Genomic DNA, 19,645 nt, shown 5'->3' with positions numbered 1-19,645 from the left:
TCCGGTTTAGAAGACCAGCCCCGGGACCGAAATGGGGACAGATGACTCATAAATAAAGATCTATACACTGTGCTAATTTCATTTTTGTTGTTGTTCTATTATTCTTTTAATGATCTAATTGAGGGGACTGTCTTCAAATTACAGACGTTATTTGGTTTACTCAATATTTTTGTAGTAGGATCTTAGGATAAAAGGTGCTATACAAGTATTACTATTCTCCTTTGTTTTGTACATGGGGATCAGTGCAGGTGACTCTGGCTGTCTCACCTGCTGCTCTTTTCCACTCTGCTGCTTATACCTGTCCAAGATTCTTAGTGGTGATGCTTAAAAATGCACACAGTGATTAGTGTGTCAAGCTGCTCGGCAGAGAAAAATAGAGGGTCAGTCCGTGTGTAGAAGGCTCAAGAAAATTGCTTTTCTTTCTCTTTTAGCGAAGTCCTGTCTCCCCGTTCATCCTAAGCTTAGCTCATGACTTCAAGTTATCCACTGGTGCCATATACATAGTATTCAGGTTTTTTCCTATCTTCCCCCATCCCAGAATCAAAACCAACTAACTGTAACTGCATAGCTCTAGACTGTGTAATTAATAACTGTTGAAATATTTTAATTCATAATTGATAAGAAAAGGTAGAATTCCTGTGTTCACATCTATGTGGGTATATTTTGTTCTGAGCTGTACCTGTAAGTGTCCTTAGGAAAACCTAAAATAAATGAGGCACTGGTATGGAATAGACGTGTTATCCCTTCAAGAGTTAGATATCCTTCCCATCTGTTTGCAGTTCTTGAGTCTTTCCACACGATCCTGTGCTGCTGATGGAAGAGCAGAATAAGTTGGTTGTTGAAGCTGTGTCCTGCACAGTGCTGTTGCTTGACAAATGCCACTACCTGTGACACCAGCTGAAGGGTTTGGACAGTGGATCAATGCAGTCAAACTGAGACTGGTTTTCAAGTTGGAAGTCTAGTGTATCAGATGTGATTGATGGATGACATTACAAAACATCAGTAGGTGAGCCACAGATGCTTCAGAGTTTTGTTTCAGAAAAGTGCTCACAAATCTGAGAAAAGATGACAGTTCCAGTACTGTCCAGGCCTCTTGGTTGTACAAAACTGGGTTATGAGGAGAAGATTTTTCACGTGACTCTGGATTCAGAGTGCTGTGAGCCTTGCCTATGATCCCACACAGACACAACCAAGCACACTCCAATCTGCAGGGCACGGTCACCAACTGCCATGGGTCCGGAGCAGCGCAGATGCATCCTCAGTCAGCAAAGCCTCTGCAACTGTATTTCCATGAACAACAAGACCAACTTGATTAAAGCCAACTGATGTAGGTCAGGGGACTCTGCAGTCAGAACTGTATTTATGACTTAAAGTTTGATTTAAGAAAATAACATAGTCAGAACCTTACTCTGGAGTTGCCGTAATCTCCCCTGAGGGAGCAACCTTCATATGAAGTTGTGTTTGTCATTCTAGCTATAGTATACATGGCTATTTACAGTCAGGTGTTGCTGTGTGCAGGATATGAATATACCATTTATTTCTGGTTTGGCTTATATATACTATAACACCGGCTTAAGTAATGCCATTTTAACCATTCTCAAAATACCGTGTGACAGAATACTGTTTAGCATTAGTGTCTCCAGCCCAGCTATGAGGTTTCTATCTGTGTTGCTCTGATCAGGCTCTTTCTGTGGTGTCAGCAAGCTGCTGGATGCAGGTGCACGCTGGTGTTGAATTTTCCAGTTAGCTGTCGAGCTCCACAGCCACCTCTCCATCTGGCTCAGGCGCTGCTCAACGGGGACGCACGGCACGAACACCAGCGTTCGACGGGCCAGAAGTGAGATGTGTTGGCAGAGCTGTGCTGGAATCCAAGGGTGTTTACAGAGCGAGCCTTGAGCGGCTTGACCTTGCTGCGTGCAGGGAAGATTGCCCTTTCTTTCCATCTGGCATGAACCAGTCCATCATTTTTGTGTGCTAAAGCTGGTAAAGGCTGCGTACGTGGTAGGAGGAGGAGAAGGGTTGAGACTGGCAGGCAGAAGTGTTAATGATTGTAATCCTGTTGCACTGACTCACTCGGTGACCTCGGGTTAATCACTCGACCTTCTCTCGCTAGTTAGCTACAGCTGTGAAAATGGGCAAACGCCGGACTTCTTCAGCCTCCAGATGCTGAATTGGAGCTGAGTTTTCTTGGGGAAGCAGTTCATACAGAATGTTCATTTCTGTCCTAAGTTGAAAGAAACATGGTTGAAGGTGGCTGGTTAGCTTGTTGGTAGTTTGTTAGGGGATTGTCTCCGTCTGAATGTGATATTGACAGTATTGTGATGTGTATTTTTAAAGTGTATGTTAAACTTTGAGTTTATTTTGCTAACTGTAGTGTTTTGAAAAGCAACACGAGGTTCTTCTTATTCAAACTTTCTTCAAAAGGGCAAGAATATAGAACAAAAAGTTATAAAGCAATTCCATTTGACAGCTGCTTGTATGTCCCCTATTACAGTGTTTGAACTGTGACAGATCCTTGTATGAAAGATATGTGTTTTATTTATAGATATTTGAAATTAGTTACTCATGTGTTATGGGGGACGATGAATACCAAGGGCCTCAGGCCAATACAAGAATTTTCTGTAGTGCGAACGAAGGCTGCTTTGTTTTGGTTCTGAAGTATTTTTTGAATAATTGTGGTTTGGAAAACCAAGTACACGTTGAGTCCATTGCTGTGTTTCAACTGTGAATTTGATTTTCAGATGAGAGCACATAAACTGGCATGTGGGCTCTGGCCTTTAAATGATTAAATAGTCCTTTCAGAGAGCTAAGATGCGAGATGAAGACAACTTGAACGTAGGTTTAAAAGTTAAAGTATACATTGCGATGAAGACACGCACTGAAATACTAGAGTTAAGATGTAAAATAATCAGCATTCAAACTAATTTGACCTGAAACCCTGACTCTTTGTTAATTAAGTTTGGATCCAAATTCATGTTTAAATGAACATCTTAAAAGCACAGCATATAGTGCATTATGGTTTTGGCTTATTGTCATTTTTATCTGGGCGTGTTTGTGTACAGACTGTGCCTCAATCTAGGAACATTTCCCCTTCAGAAAGCCCTGTGTCTGAAGCTGTATGGGGTGTCGCGTGGTGGGAGATGCTTTACCTGGTACGTAATACTTGCTAGCAGTCACATTACATCCATCCAGTCGGCAAGGGTGCGAGTCGGGGCGATCCCCTCAGGCAGACTTCATTTAAACCCTCTTCTTCATGCCAAATTTCCAGGCGTTTTTCCCATCTAATGAACATGTGTGTTAGAGCAGAGGTCTTTCTAGCCCTTCTCCCCTGTTCCCCCAGTTCTGCACCTATTGCAAGGCTGTGTGTTGTGAGGGGGTTTTACTCAAATGTTGCTCTGAAGAGTGTCGGAAAACCTGTCAAAATGATTAAGAATCTGAAATTCTATATTTCATTAATGTTTTTAAAGCATTTTATTCATCAGAAAATATAATATGAAATATAACAAAAAAAAAATAGAAATGCTGGCTCTTACATAATACTTCTTGAGGGGCTGCTGTCACTTTATTGAAAGCAAATATTTTGAGAAGTGTGTCTAGCTCTGCAATCTGAGGCAGAAAACTGAAATAGTCTGTGCTGGTGTCAAATCATTTTTTAATAAACTGGGAACATTTATAGTTTTCATTCTCCATTAGAAGGTCTCCTTGGGCAGATTTGACTGTAAACCCATGCAGTTTATTTCAAAAGGACTTCAAGACCATCTGGGATTTTGAAGTTTGGGGGTTTAAAATATTTCGTTCCGTACTGCGATGAGCAAGAAACTTCTTTGGAGAGGCTTCGTGTTGGCTACGATGGCAGCACCCTCCAGCACTTAAAGGGAAACTGATTCATTTAATAATTTGACCCAAGTGAGGAGAAAAACATCGCACTAGTAAAGTAACAGAAGATACCCCTGACTTGGGGTAATGTAGGACAATGAGAAATAAGGTGGACAGTTCTGAATAAGGAATATAAGACATGAACTGAGCAGATTTTCAGAACCTATTAATAATAGATTTTCTTCCTTTTAGCTTGGAGTTGGAGCTAAAGATGCTGAACCCGCAAAGAATCACTGTGGTGAGCTCTGTGTTCTTATAATTGTTTGTTTCTTTATGCTTTAACTCACAGTCCACCAGAGATGATGATGGGGTGTAGTTCATTTTGTTTGGTTCACTGGGGATTGTTGCAAATAAATTCACATTATGCCTGATGGTGGTTTTATACCCTGCCTGTCTGGCTGTCCTGCTCTCTTAACATGAACTGAATCTCAGCAGAAGAGAATGGATGGGTTCTGGAGGCATTTTGCCCACTGAACAAGTAGAACCAAACTACACCTGGTTTCCTTCCAGCACTTTCAGCCTACCTGTTCTTGAAAGCCCCAGTGATGCCATTCCAACCTAATATCAGCAATTTAGTTAATTAAGCCAGAACTGTTAGATAAATTCTTTCATGTCTAATCTCAATATTTCGTGATGGAATTCAGTCCTCTTTCTTCTAATCCCACTCATCAATACTCATCCTTTTTGCAGCAGCCCTGTGCTGTACCTGAAGAGTATCCCCTCTCCCTCCACACACACTGAGATCGGATATACTTTTTCCACTTGGCAACTCAACGGAATTAAGTTTCTGTGAGTTTAGTGGAAAGGAGGAGTTGAATAAAGGAAAGACGTGTGAATTGGTGCTCTTACAAATGCAGAATTGAAATGTTACCTGTTCTGAGGCAGCATCTTGCCTGGCTCACGGTCACCAGCCATTCGGGCAGGATTGGGTGGTAGGAAAGCAGCCTGGGTTGGAGCTGGAGAGCTTGGGAGATGGGAATGGGAGAAAGAGGGAAAGGAGATGCTGAAACAAGGACTATCTCAGAGAAAATAATCGCTGACATTATGGTGGTGGAAGGAAAAGGACTAAAGGAGAACAGGGCTTTTTTCATTTTGATGTTCACCGAACTGTTGATGTTAAGACTTGTTTTGAGCAGGCGTGGGAGTCTGGGACACATCCGAGGACCCAAAATTCCTGAACTTTCCTTAAGGTCATTTTGTAGTGTGAGCCAGTCTCATTATTTTATAATGGGATGTAAATTATTTGGACAAGGTATTGAACTGAGCAAGTTTTGTTCCATGTTCTGCTGCTGGAATGAGAAGAAAGAGATCTTTGTATCAGAATTTTCATGATTAAATTGGTGATAATTATCTGTATTTTGAAATACATGAGTGAAGAACACTATATATATACTGAGTTATTAGTTTATGTCTTATATTAGAGGAGGGGAAAATGTTGACTGTCCTACAGAAGCATTATATAAAGAAAAAAAATGGTGCAATTTGCCTAACAAAAAAAATACCATGTCTCTACAACCGAGATCTTGGTACCTTGCTCTTACATGAGATAAGATGCCAATCTAAGCATTTCAGCAAGTGTATGATTTATACTCAGGGGTTTTTTGTGCTGGAAAAGTGTGGTGATCTGTAGAGGAAAAAACCAGACTTGTCATACGAACTTACTTCAGCACAACAGTCAGTCAAGAGAAACATTAGAGAACTGTGTGTATGAAAGGGAGACTCACTGCCAGGATTTACTTACAGGGACTGTTCATCTATGATTTCCATTGCACTTTTTGTTTTGATAGAATTTCTTCATAAATGGCTCTAAGCTCCAGTCTGGGTTTAGCTGGCATTGTTTAGTACCCAGATTTCCAGGCTACCAAGAGCCATCAGTACTGTCAGGCTGTTAGGACATTACTGCCTGTGCTGCCTTTTGATGGTCCCTTTCAAAGCTCTCGTTTAATCTATTGCAATCTCTCCATCCCTTGTGTACCAGGGGTAACAGTTGTTGATTTATTACACTAAATCCATGTGAGAAAGCTTGATACGCAGACATTACTCTTGTTTCCTCAGTCAAAAGCAGTGATTTTATGGCTTCTGAAGGAGCTATTTTCAAATAAAGGTTAACGTCATTGGAAACATAGAATTTGCTTGAGATGCTTCTTGAGAATCTATAGTTGGCACTATTGACTGACCAGGTTGATACAAAGAGTTTTAATTGGAGAAGTGATGATAAGTTCTTAAAAGCCGGGGAAAGTACGGTGGCAGCTGAAAAAAAGCAACTGTGGCATTTTGGAGTTGTACAAAGTCTTCAAAGTGATGTTTCAACAAGAACTTCTGGAAAGATTTTTTTCAATAAAACAGTCTACACGACTCCATGGAAATAATGACACGTAGGTTTGTGCCAGAGCAGATTGATAGTGGAAGGGTGGAAAAAGTGTAGGAAACTTTGTTCTTGTTAAATGGTAAATGAAATGGTGTTGCTTGCCAGTTAAATAGCAGACATACCTGCTGGAAACAGTTCCATGAGGAGACCTGCAGTCAGGACTCAACGAGTATTTCCTTCCAAGGTAAGGGTTTTTCAGAAATGACTCTGTAAGAACCCTCAGCGCAGCCGAATTGTTTGTAACCAAGAGGTTCGTGCTGCACAACCAGTCAGTTTAAGTATTTATAAGTAGGTAACAAACCTTCCAAATTTTTTTTTTTTTCACATTTGTCACAGGCAAGGAAAGAATGTGCAAAATGTATTTCTAAATTATTTTGGAAAACAGTCCTTCAAGAAGGACAGGGAACTGCTGGAGAGAGTCCAGCGCAGGGCAACAAAGATGCTGAAGGGAGTGGAGCATCTCCCGTGTGAGGAAAGGCTGAGGGAGCTGGGGCTCTGGAGCTGGAGAAGAGGAGACTGAGGGGTGACCTCATTAATGTTTACAGATATATAAAGGGTGAGTGTCAGGAGGATGGAGCCAAACTCTTCTTGGTGACAACCAATGGTAGGACAAGGAGCAATGGGTACAAACTGGAACACAAAAGGTTCCACTTAAATTTGAGAAGAAAGTTGTTCGGGGTTAGGGTGTCAGAGCCTGGCCCAGGCTGCCCAGGGAGGTTGTGGAGTCTCCTTCTCTGCAGACATTCAAACCCGCCTGGACACCTTCCTGTGGAACCTCAGCTGGGTGTTCCTGCTCCATGGGGGGATTGCACTGGATGAGCTTTCCAGGGCCCTTCCAACCCCTGACATCTTGTGATTCTGTGAAACCTAACCATGGCAACCAATGACACGGCTGAGGTCAGGAGTTGGGCTTCATTGTTCTGCATTTTCGGTTTAAGCCACTAAACCATCCTCCCAAAGAAAACTAACAAGCCGTACGTTTGACTTCTGTATTCCAGGTTGTAGGATGTACAGTGTGAGTCCATTTCTGATATAGGGAAGAGCAGCAGATGAACTGAACAAATTAAATTATCTGGAATTTTACCAGAAGAGGGAAAGAATTTTCTGTGAAGTTTTGGGGAGCTCTGCCCTATTTGAAGAGGGCGCATGCCAGAGAGCAGGTGTGTGATTTGTAGTTTCCTGCCCTAGAGCTTCCTGGTTTGTTCTGGGAGTGCGTGACTGGACACGTTCCACATGATTTTAACCCAGAGGGACATCAAAATGTCCATCCTGCCCTGTGCTTGCTGAGCGGGGGAGAGGACACGGGCTGCACAGCCCACGGCGTGCTCAAGGAATGATTCAGGAGCTTGTGATCTATTGGAAAGCGAGCACTGGAAAGACTGAGAGTCCCGGGTCTAAATATCAACTGTTACACTGAGAACTTGTGCGCTTCACTGTTAATCATTCACACACTTGCTCTCTTGTCCCACTCCTGTTTCTTTTTCCTTTGTCCCCCGGTCAGTACAGACTGGATGCTGGGGTATGTAGGCTCTTGCTCTGAACGAGTAAAGCTGTCCTGTTTTTATTATTATTTGTTTTTAAATTCTGTCCTTCACTTTCTGTATGTGTGTACTTGCCAATCAGTGTATTATTTTAAATTAGACAGGATTATTGTGTTTTGAATATGAAGAAAGTGTCTAAAGTGCTAGTAAATAATTCTTACGGAATTTTGACTCTCAGGTGGTGCAGTGTTCCCTTTACATACATGCAAATCCTATGGCTTCACTGAAATTAATAAAATGTATAAAGGAAAAACATACATGGTCTTCATAGTACAAACTCTCAATGTCAGGTATCCTTTGAAATTGAAATTCCATCAGTGTGTCCTGCAGCATCTGCAGGTGGCCTGTGGAAGTAAATTCCATTGGAAAATAAGTTGTAGTTTGAATACAAAACTGAAATGGAAGTCTATTTTTACATGGCAATTCTGGAACTTGATGTCTTTTTCTTGCAAGTGGTTATTAATAACAATAAAAATATGAGGCTTTCAGTCCCATAAGAATGTTGCTCCTTAAGAGCAATTTTAAGGTGTTTGTGTACCTTGTAGTAAATGGAAGGGCACTGTGCAATTTGAGTGTGGGGCCTGAGGGAATGCGCAAAACTAAATTCAGCTGAATTCTGACATCGAATGTCTGAGAAAATGTATCAGAGAAGCAAAGTGATGCTGTAAAACCGTGACTTTTGGAACTCTGCCAGTCTTTTCTTGCCCAGATATTTCAATTCACCAGATACCGATTCCAGGATCTGATTGTCGTGGTTGCTCAGGAAAAGGGTTTGATTCTCACCTTGACTCTGCAGCGGTGTAGTTTCACCAACTTCACCAGAACTAGCTACTGGTGAGTAGTTGTTTTCTGATTGCACTTATTTCCAGATCTGAACTAGAAAACAGTGGTCTAGTGGAACCTGAAGGGGTAAGGTGGCAATTGCGATATGACCCCTCCTGTTGAACAATCTTATTTATTGGGTCTGAAAAATGCAATAGTGTTCCATTGCCTTGAAATTATAAACTTAGGAATGTGATACAAAAATAGTAGAGACTGTTCTTTCCTGTTCCTCGCTGTGGGGAACAAAAAGAAGCTCAAACCTTTATGTCTTAGTGTTAATAGTCGGAACCCAAAAAGGGGAAAACCAAGCCATGTCTAAGGATGATGCATCTTTCCAGCAATGCACATTTTTCTTCTACTTTTCCACTAATAAACGTCTGCTCCGCTGTGAGGCTTTTCTCTGAACATTTGGAAATATTTTAATGCCCTTAAAATTGCCGATTTCTCTTAACCGGCTGTGCTTTCCTCCTGCTTTGGTATCCTCGCACCTGTTTTGCCTTTGGCACTAGCCCTGGATAATGAGGTTACCTAATGTGTTGACTGCTGGCTCCAACCTCTCTAATAGTCCAGCAGGATGCCTCTCCTGCACTACATTTGTGGGGTTTTTTGGTGGGCACAGGGGAGAGATGATGTATAAGGAGTCCTACCATCTATAAACCTTTGTATTACTCTGTTTGGTATTGTTTTGAGCTAAGTTTTTGATATATCATGAATTGAAGGAGAATTGTGTCTGCTTGCAGGAGGAAAATGCGCTTGTCTTGGCTCAGGCAGGGCGCAGGATTTTCTGTGGGAGGTGAGGTGCTCCGGCTCTCATATTATCATTTTTCCTACCCATAGCTGCAAGCTGTGCTCTTGCAGACAGGTCAGCTCCCTGATGGAAGTGCTCACAGCTGGGGAAATTGCCTGTAAAATGATGTGCAACCTTCTTAGTGGGAAGGAAAAATGCAAACTCTCTACCTCGTTTCTACCCAGATGTAGTAAATACAGTAGTAACCACTGATTTTGGAAACACCTTTTTCTGAGAGGTCTCATCTTACAGTTGTTGATGAATTTGTCTAGTGGGTTTTTTTATTATTATTTCTTTAAATTTTGCACACACTCACTATGCTTTTGAAGTCCTATAGTCAGGCTCTCTTAGGCCCTACACCTGATGTACAGAAGGAAGTATATGAAAAGACCTGCGAACCAAACCTTATTGTTCTTTTTAAGGTTCTTTCATTCCCACAAACTTGCCAACAGTTGAAATGGTCATCTGTCATACTAATCAGATGCTCTCAGTCTATTTGCTTCTGGTCACCTGTCCTATATTGCTGTGTTATTGTGTCTTGTGTTCTAAGCCTAGAGAACCTACTTGTGATTTGTAAATCTGGCACCACGACCTCCTCTAGAACTTACTGGCTTGCTTGGTGCATGGAAACCAAATCCGTCTGTGATGTATCTCATTGTGTCAGGGGAATTAGGGCTCTTGGGCTGTATCCTGCCTGCTGCAGGTAGACTGACATCAATACAGGCTTTTGTGAATGTTCAGCTGAGGATTCAAGTTAGGGTCATTCTATTAAATCTCGGTGTGATTCATATCATAAAGCACTTCAGTCAATGTATCTACTTGCAGTGCTCACTGAAATTCACCTTTTGTTTTCATCAGTGTTGATAAATCTGATGCAAAGGAAAAACAAAATGCCAGTATGTACATACAGAAGGATATATTCTGAATTTCTCAGTACCAAATACGCATGATTTTGTAAAGTCTATGAAAATATTGGTTTAGTGTTTAGCAGTACATTCATCAAAACCACAAATGGCATGTTTGGAATTGTGGTGAAAGGAATTGTACATATAGAAAGATAGAGAGTTCTTTAGGATGGCGGGGTCCTTCCTGCTGAAGTTCAGAGAGTTCCTGTTGAAGAATCAGAAAGTTTTCTTACCAATTATCTCAAAGGTCTCATAAAGGATCAGTTTTTAGACTTAAGGTTATAGCAGCTTAAATTCTTGAACTTCATTCCACACTTCAACAGCATAACTGAAAGTAGAATTCAGCTTTATCTATATTTCCTAATGTGAGCATATTCTTATTTTTCAAACTTTTGTTTGTTTGTTTGTTTTTTAGAGGTTCTGCAAATTACACGAAAAAGCTTGGAAAGAAATCAAGTCTATATAAGGTTCTGCGATTGTTGTTCAACTGTTGTGAATTTCTCTTGCCCGGTGCAGCATTCAGATCCCCGACTCTTCTAGGCACAATTTGCAGTTATGATTTTGTGCCACCCTATAGCAAAACCTTACTGTAGTTCTTAGAATTTGGTGAAAAATGTAGGGAAAATGAAATCCATATGCCGCCCCCTGAGGCAGACCTATATTCCCCCCAGTTACCCTAACCTCCTGAATTTCATAAACCACTTTTTTCCTTGTTAAAATGAATACCACATTTAAGTGAGATAAGGTCACATGTTATTTAGTCCCCAGTGAAGATGTCAGATTTGACGTGTTTTACAATGCAAATAGAGTTGTAGTGAGAGAATTACTGCTTGTTATTGCAGAATAGTGAGATGAGGCAGTTGTTTGTATGGAGATATAATATGGAGAGAGAGCGGCAACCCAGAGCTCTTCGATACTGTTGCTGCTTTGTTCTGAATGGTCTCCCGGATTTTCTGAGGCTTTCATTTTTTTCTAATTCTTATAAAAGTATTATTTTACTGAGAAAACATTGCAATTGTCTAGAATGAATGAGTTTGGTGTCTGTAACTGCTTGGTGGATACTATGCTTTAAGCTTGAACAGGATTCCTGCCTGCCCTGTCATCTTCTGAGTTAGAAGAGAATTCATGCAAAGGCTGCTTTACTGATGTTGTGTATCATTACAGTCACAGGTGGTTCTGTTATTAGGAGAGCAGAGTTAGGGCATGGATTCCTGCTCCTTTTAATCAAATTGTTAAGAAAGACTCCTTTCTCAGACTGTTTTACCTTGGATATGGATACTTTGTCCAGGTAAAATTGAGCTTTGGGGGGTTTTTAAACCTTTACTGAGATACTCAGGGTGGTAGGTCCGTTCCAGCTGCTGGATGTCTGGGGATCCTTGCTGTGCTCCCTCTGCAGCTCATCCACAATGAGCCCAGCACTCCTGCGAGGTAGCAACCCTATTCACAATAGGCTAAAAGAAAAATATGTGCTCATCTGGTAAGGCTGATGCATCCTGGAGCTCACATCTTGCTGCACATGTGTGTGTTTTGCCTTATTGGGGGCAGAGGGGAGAAGCTCTCTTAACACACAAAAAGCACAAGAATGTCATCAGGTTGGGAGCTGGAATCACTTTTATGTCTGACTTAGTGGATTTTGACAACGCATTTCAGCCTCCCATGCTTTTTTCCTTCATATCTGTAGTCTGTTTACAATGTAGGGTCTGTAGAGAAGGTCTGTTCCATAATATAGATGCAATGCCCAGCACAAGGAGGGAGGGAGGAGAGAGAAAGTCTTGATCTCAGTTTGGCCCTCTGGGAAATTTTGTACTGTAAATAGAAGTAGTAAAAACTATCAGGTGATGACACTTTTTGGGCTGAATTTTTTTGAACTGGAGACCTAAAGGTGAAATCATCTGTATTGCATTACCCACCGCTGTGCTGTCCAGACGCTCCGAACTTTCCGTGCATTGACAGATTACTACTTGAGTAGCGCACTCTGTTGTGGAAAGACGGCTGCTTCGCCCACAAACAAAGCTGACCGTGTTGCTTTGGAAAGACGGCGGGACACTCTTTTTCATGAGCTGCCACTAATCCTGAAGGATTTCTTTGGCATTTATTTTGTTCAAAAGGAAAAATAAATTCCTTAATTTGAATGCTATAGCTTTTGTTTCTGTGTTTAATTCCCAAGGAACAGTAAGGATGTGGAGTGGTGTTTTTTCATGGATACAGTGTTGAGAGCACAACAAATCGACCGCCCTGTGTAGCTGACAGCTGTTCACTCAGCCTGATGCTTATCTCTGAGAACTGTCTCTAGGTTGTTTCCTCTCGTTATTACTTTTCTTTTTCCTACTAAGTGTTCTCACATTTCCTTCGCTGAGTCTATAAACCATTTCGCTTCTTCTGCCATCTCCTGTTCTTGTCTTCCTGTCCCTTATTTGACAAATCTTGTATTTATAGGATAGCCTCCATTACGATGCATGAATCTTTGCTATCTAGTGCCCATGTGGTGCATTAGCATACGTGTTTGTGCTAACGTGCTTTGGCCAAGAGTTGTCTTCTGCTCGTAACACCTTGTTAACAGGAGAGGCCATCGCTCTTCATTTAAATCTCAGGTGAGATGAAGTCCCCTTCTCTAGAGGAACCCCATTTTCTCCTGTCTTCTATTGGTCCAGCAGCCTCAGCATTTTAAAACTCCTGCTACATCTCATCTGTTAAACCAATCTAAGCAGCTGTGCTGAGCCTACTTCTCTTACATGTAGTACAGCCTCAGCATTAATGTAAAGATAATTCCTGCACCACTAGGTCTGTGAATATTTATTGAGACACAGCTATTTTATTTTCTTATTTCCAGATACACTGCTGCAGTTAGAGGATGCTATCCATTTACGGCACCAAAAATACCAACAACATACACTTCAAATATTTGGGAGTTGAGGGCTGCTTGTGGATAGAACAGCCTGTGAGCTCTTCCATTTAGCTGCTGAAACATATTACTCATTATACCATTAAGACTTCAAACAACACTTCTGTAATGATTGGTTTTTATTCCATTGAAGAGAATAACCAAATGAAAACTTCTAATAATATTCCTAGGTTTTTTTCACATGCATAGAGTATTTTCTCAATAATTCTCTTTCTTTCAGATAATGCTCCTCTAACATAAAGCCTGCACTCTTCTGATGGAAAGATGGTGCAAAGAAATAATTTTGAAGAGGATCCCTTAATTTCTTCCCCCAGACTGAGCTATCTTTCCAGTTCTAATAATCACGTCCACAGGGCCATTGCTTCTGATAAAGTGGAATTTTGATTGAAAAAGTCTGACCCACACAACGGTCTCAGTTAACTACACCTGCGCAATGCCAGGAGTAGCCCCGTTCTCCTTCCCGTAATTTCTAAATAACTGCGAAACACATAAATTCCCAGCCTTGACCTTTCTGCGCATTCCATACAATTTTGGCACAGGAACACAGTTGCCTCAAACCCAGACTTGTGTTGCAGTGGAACAGATCATGGGCAGGAGAACGATGCAAATGTTCTGTGCACTTGCAATTTATATCCATTTCTTCAGGGACCATAAAGCAGGATTTTGTATGTTTTAATATACAACTTAACTTTTTCCCGTAAGCATGTAATTTCAAGGGAATTCGTGTCAGCTGGTTATTCATGTCTCCGAACATGCATATTTGGATCGCCTGTTGTTAACATTGGCCCTGTGGCTTAAAGTCTGGAGCTGCTACGCATGAGGTTTGAACGGAGACATATAATAACAGAGACATATGGAACCTCGTTCCTGCATCCAGCTTCTTAGCAATTAGAGAGATATTTTTTTTAGTTAATAAAACTTGGAGATGGAGAAAGTTGAACCTGCACGTTATCTAAATGGCAATTAAGTTCTTTCAGCTGAATGGAATTATGGAATACCAGTTAAAGGAAATTTCAGCAATATATGATCAATCCAGTTTTAAAACGATGACTCAAAATGTTTGGCTGCGTAAGATGCAAATTCTTGAATTGCTTACTTTAAAGAGGCCAAAACCTTTGAAATTCAAATATTGAAGAGTGGGTTGGAGCAAGGTGTTTGAGGTATTTTTTTCGTTTTCCTTTGAAGGAAATAGCAGAGGTTTTTATGAACATAGGCTGCAACAGTGATTGGGATAAAAATTGTTACATTTTACCTTTGACTCTTTTAAAGAAGAATCAAGTGGTGAGGTGGGTTTGCTGTGTCTTAACCGACTTCTGAACACAGAACTGGTTGCTGAACTCTGAACAAAATTGCTGCCTGTGTATCTGCATCTGAAAGGATTTCCTTGGTTGCCGAGCAAAGTGAAAGCTTCGTTTTAGCACTTTTCTGAGCAGATCCCTGGGTTAGTCTTCTGCAGTGCTGACAGGGATGGGCTGTACAGTGTGGTAATAAGCTGATATTGAATTATCATCATCAATGATGAGATGAGAAAAGAGCGTTGACTCTGAGAATCATTTGGGGAATGATTTAGGATGGAAGAACCGGAACTCTCCTTAGTAATGATATGCCTTTATAAGCAATAGATCCACTCAGTAGATTCTTAGACAGCTGTGTGTCTCTAATGCAGTCAAGGCAATATTTACTTAACTTGGGATCATAGGAAACAGAGGTGAAAAGAACGGGTATGTCTACTGTGAGGAGAGGAAAACTTGACTGTAATTCTTGATCAGATTTCTGACAGGAAAGCTGAAGCTGTATAATAAAGAACTGCTGTTTTGAATAACGTCAGACTTAATGGCTCTTGGCTAAATAGCAAGATCTGATTCCACTCTTTCGAAGCAGCGTTTGCTTCATTTAAGTAGCCTTAAAAAGAGCAGCCCAGCAAATCCTTACTGCAGCAGGTGTGTTGTCAGACATTAACAGATAGAACTTTACAGTCTGTGATGTGCCTGGATCATGAACATTCATTGTCTGAAGTGAGAGGGGAAATAGATTTGGGCCATCCTGATGGCAAACTTGAATGATGTTCCATAAGCTTAAATTCAGTTTGGGTGGAAAGTGTAGATTAAAATGAAGTGACGTGAACAGGAACCTGCTGTAGTCAGACCGGTGATTTCAGTCTTTGTGGGGGAGCCAAAGTAGTTTGATATTTGATAACTCATGTTGTGGTTAATAAATGCTACATATTTAATATCAACTGAACAGATTGACTTGTTCACTGGCAAAAGAAGAAAACAGTGCTGGCTTTGTGTGCTGAGAACCAAGTGGGAGATGCTGTTGCTTTGTGCTGATGAGCAAACAGTGAAGTGAATGCTTGTGTGTAATAATCAGGGTTTAAGTGTCTTCAAAGTTTATATGAACACAGATGTTCTTCAATAGAATGACAAGATGTTTTTAAGAAAAACAAAAAGGAGGTTAAGAGGAGACAGGGAAGAAGCTTTGAAGGCGAAAAGATTCTATTCAATGTCCTGCCTGTACTCACTGCATCTGTTTCTCTCCAGGGCATCACCCCTACACAGTGTAGGTGCGTAGGAAAGTTTGGGTTATTGTGCCATGCTCAATTACAAAACTCAATTAAGTCTTATGTAACCTGTTTGGACAGTGTGTGCATAGCACAAACCACAGCTTGTATCTTTGGCAGGTCGATCAGGTTAGCATTTCACCCTCAGTTTCTTTTAAATATATTTCTTAGGAATAGGTTGGTAGTTGCCGTCATTGAGCTATAGTCTTGTTTTTCTTGTCTTAGCTCTGAACTGGTATTGTTTTAAATTTTTTGCACATTTTTAAATGCCTCGGGTGCTTTTGTACTCCTTTCTGCCTTTCTTCCTATGTATATATGTAGTTGCTTTGAATGTACTTGCTTTGAATTTGACTATTTTCCCTGTAGGTATTACAGAAAGCATGACCTCAGTTCTTTGGCTTGTTCTGTTAATAGCATACCTGAATACTTGGCAAAACCCCATCATTCAATGACTGCTGAACGGCTCCAGGTTTCTTTGGGTAGCCAAAGGAAATATAAAATTAATTAGCAACATAATTTAGGTCTTTACCTGCCTTGTAAAAGTCCACGAATGTTTGTACTATTTAGAGGCTTCTGGCTAGGATCCTATTCTCCCGTTTGAGCGTATCACATGCTGAATTTCAGCTGAATTGCCCAAAAGTTGACAATTAGTATTTGAGATTCTCCTAAAGTCTTTCAGTGTTTTTATGCATCCATTTGCAAGTCAGGTTGCTTTTGAATTAGATGATAGAAAGGAAAGCTTTTTTATTAAAAATTGGGTTTTAATACCTTAAGTGATGTTTTCCTAGCTGAGGACAATGAGTTACCTTGGATTTGCGTCTGTTTTGTTGTATCTCGTTACTTTTAGGCACTGATGGTTTTCACTACACAAAAAACAGGGAATAGAATTCCAATTGAGTTGCAATATGTTGAAAACACCTTCAAAATCCTTTTAAAATTAATTTATAATTATTAGTCATTGATCTAAATATAATTATTTCCATATAATGTATATACTAGTGCAAAAATAATCCTTAAATACACCCATTGTCTGAAAAGAAACTGTAAAAGCTAAGCCATTAATCAGAAGTGTCTTTGAAAAGGCAATACAGCAATGTTATTGTTAATGATGTGTGACCTATACACATATATATGAGTTGCACTGTACTGCATGGCTGTATAATTATGTATAAATGTAAATACTCTTGCCATACTGTCATTCATTTCCGTATAATTCAGAAAGAATTCCACCCGGGAAGGACTTTTTCCTCTAATAGGAGCAAGTGCTAGATTGTTACCACTTGGCCATGATGCTACAGATCTACGTAACACAACTGAATTGTGGGTGGAACACTTGAAAAAATGAAGTGATATAACTGAATAATTTCTGATTAAAGACAATTTTGCTTTAAGCTGGCTGATAATCTAAGAAATGGACATGAGTGTGAAGAGATAAAGGCTACTGAAAACTCTGCTTCCCAAAGGAAACCATTAGGTAATAATGAAAAAAATACTATTGAATATTAATTTATACATCACAGAATACTCCAGTGATAATGCAAAGTAGCAGCAAGTCAGGAATACTTAGACTGAAAGGGAAAACTAAAGTACAATTGAGAACAAAACTAGGTGGTCCCACCTTTATTGTGATGCTTGAACAGCAAATCTGTTTCATCTGTCTGGCTGACTTCTCTCTTTGAAAACAGCAGAATGGCTGTTTGTAATTACACATCATTCAGGTTTCCCTTCTTCCTCACTCTTTTTTTCTCTTTTACAGATTTTTAACAGGGACAAAATGCCTGATCTTCTTCCAGAAGGGAGGAACAAAAGTGTGGGAATTTCTTCAGGGAAATGAGAGGGAGGGAAACAGGAGTAATAGGATGTGTTGGGGGCAGAAAAACACCTGTGAGAGTTATCTTTTGGCACAATATCCCTTCTCAGATCTTTCAGGGATTATTTGAAAGAAAGGAGACTGGAAGGCAAAAGTCCTTGTGTTCTGACAAATCACACTTCATAACAGAGATGTACTGGAAACGCTTGCGAGTTTTCTTTCTGACTTTGTTCTGGGATGTCTGTCACACTGAGTGGTGGAGAAGTAACAACTGTGTAATATAGAACATCAATAAGCTCCCATCTGTGAGGGTACATAACAAAAAGAATTGTTTTACGGATTTCTTCTTATAGATGCAGCACTGAGTTCAGACTACAGACCCCAACAGAGTTCAGGTTTTCCATGATAATCATGGTGGGTGCAGCGTTGTAGGTGAAGCTTGCATTATACATCACTTGTCAGTGATTACCTTCTGTTTCCTTTAAGTATTTATTACAAAACAACTCCCCTTTCCCCTTTCCCCATTCCCCTTTCCCCATTCCCCTTTCCCCATTCCCCTTTCCCCATTCCCCTTTCCCCTTTCCTCTTTCCCGCCTGTATAACTTTACATTTTACCTTTACAGTCCCAGTACCAGGTTGATATTTATAGAAATTGGTTCAGAGAAAAAGAGTCATAAGAGCCTTCACAGCCAAAGGTTTACATTTAATTTTGTCATTAAGAGTGAAAAAACCCGAACATCTTTGTTTTGATACTAAAGCTCACTTTCTGAGCAATTCCCCAATTTTGCCATTTTCGTGACATCCTACTGATTTACTCATGTACTTAGTGAACAGAATAGAGGTCGGTTAGAAATGCAGGTTTGCATCCATCTCCTACACTTGCTCTCTGCATGGATTGATTATTTACTTGGAAGTTCTTATTGCATCCATGAAATAGGTTCAGTTGTCTATTTGCCTTCATAAGGAAAAAGAGAGACAGCATGATATACAATAGTTTGCAGAATTTTGGAACATATATTTTCTGTCTAGATTGGTTTGTTGCATATAAAATACCTAGCTTTTGTGACTGACAAAATACCTCTGTTTTTTTTTTTATCTGGGTGGGTTTATAAAGCTCAATTGACATTTCTCATTATTACATCAGGTTCTGATTCCTGAATTTTGATGGGAATTTATCCCTTGGAGAAACTGATGGGAGAATCTGATTCTCTGTAGGCCCTTTGTACTTACCATTCATTCATCACTGTTATTCTAAGTGTTATTTCCTGGATGTATCAAGATGATACAATGTTTCCTTTCTTTTCAAATTCCTTAATCCTATTTTCAGGAAGAAAATAGTTCAGACTTGACTTTATTTCCTTGGCAGGGGCCCGGTTTAGAATCAGGACGTGTATCCAGACAGCAGATGGTCCATAAGATGCTGAGCAATAGCTGACTCAAGCCCTTCGTTAGGGTGATACATGCTTGCCCAGTTCCCATTTTCCAAGGTTGCATGGTAACCGAAAGGTCAGCCTTATTCCCCGAACAGTGGAAATCAAATGTAAGTTCACAATACAGAGTATTTTTCATTCATCAAATCCTTCAGGGCCCATTCATCGCTAGTGTACGTGTTCGGGTGGATCTTGAGTTTTCCATGATTGCTTTGTACAGCTGGACAGATGTGCGGGCTACGTGCACTTGAGCCAGATGAACATCCCAAGCGGTCCTGATGCTTCAACGTGCAATTGTAGCTTCCTTGCAAGGGAGTGGAGTCTTCCAATTTTGTTGTTGTTGTTGTTGCAGGGTTATTAGGTGTACATTGAAGAGCAGAAAAACCCCTTTAGAGGAGGGGGAAGCCAGTAGTGTTCTACTACTGCTCACAGGACTGCTTATAGGTATTATTTGATTATCTGGAAAAATGTAAGAGAATCAGTTTCCTTTTCTGACAAGCTTAGCAATTGCTAGGATCAAAGAAAAGCAAGCTGAAACAATACAATCTTTAATAAATAACTCCTTTTATTGGCTTTTAAGCTAGTGTTTTCATATTGACATGTCTTGCACAACTGTCAATGATTTGATAATAAAATCCAGTGTA

Source organism: Patagioenas fasciata, chromosome 11, assembly GCF_037038585.1.
Source record: "Patagioenas fasciata isolate bPatFas1 chromosome 11, bPatFas1.hap1, whole genome shotgun sequence".
Classification (NCBI taxonomy): Eukaryota; Metazoa; Chordata; class Aves; order Columbiformes; family Columbidae; genus Patagioenas; species Patagioenas fasciata.
This window is presented reverse-complemented; position numbering follows the sequence as displayed.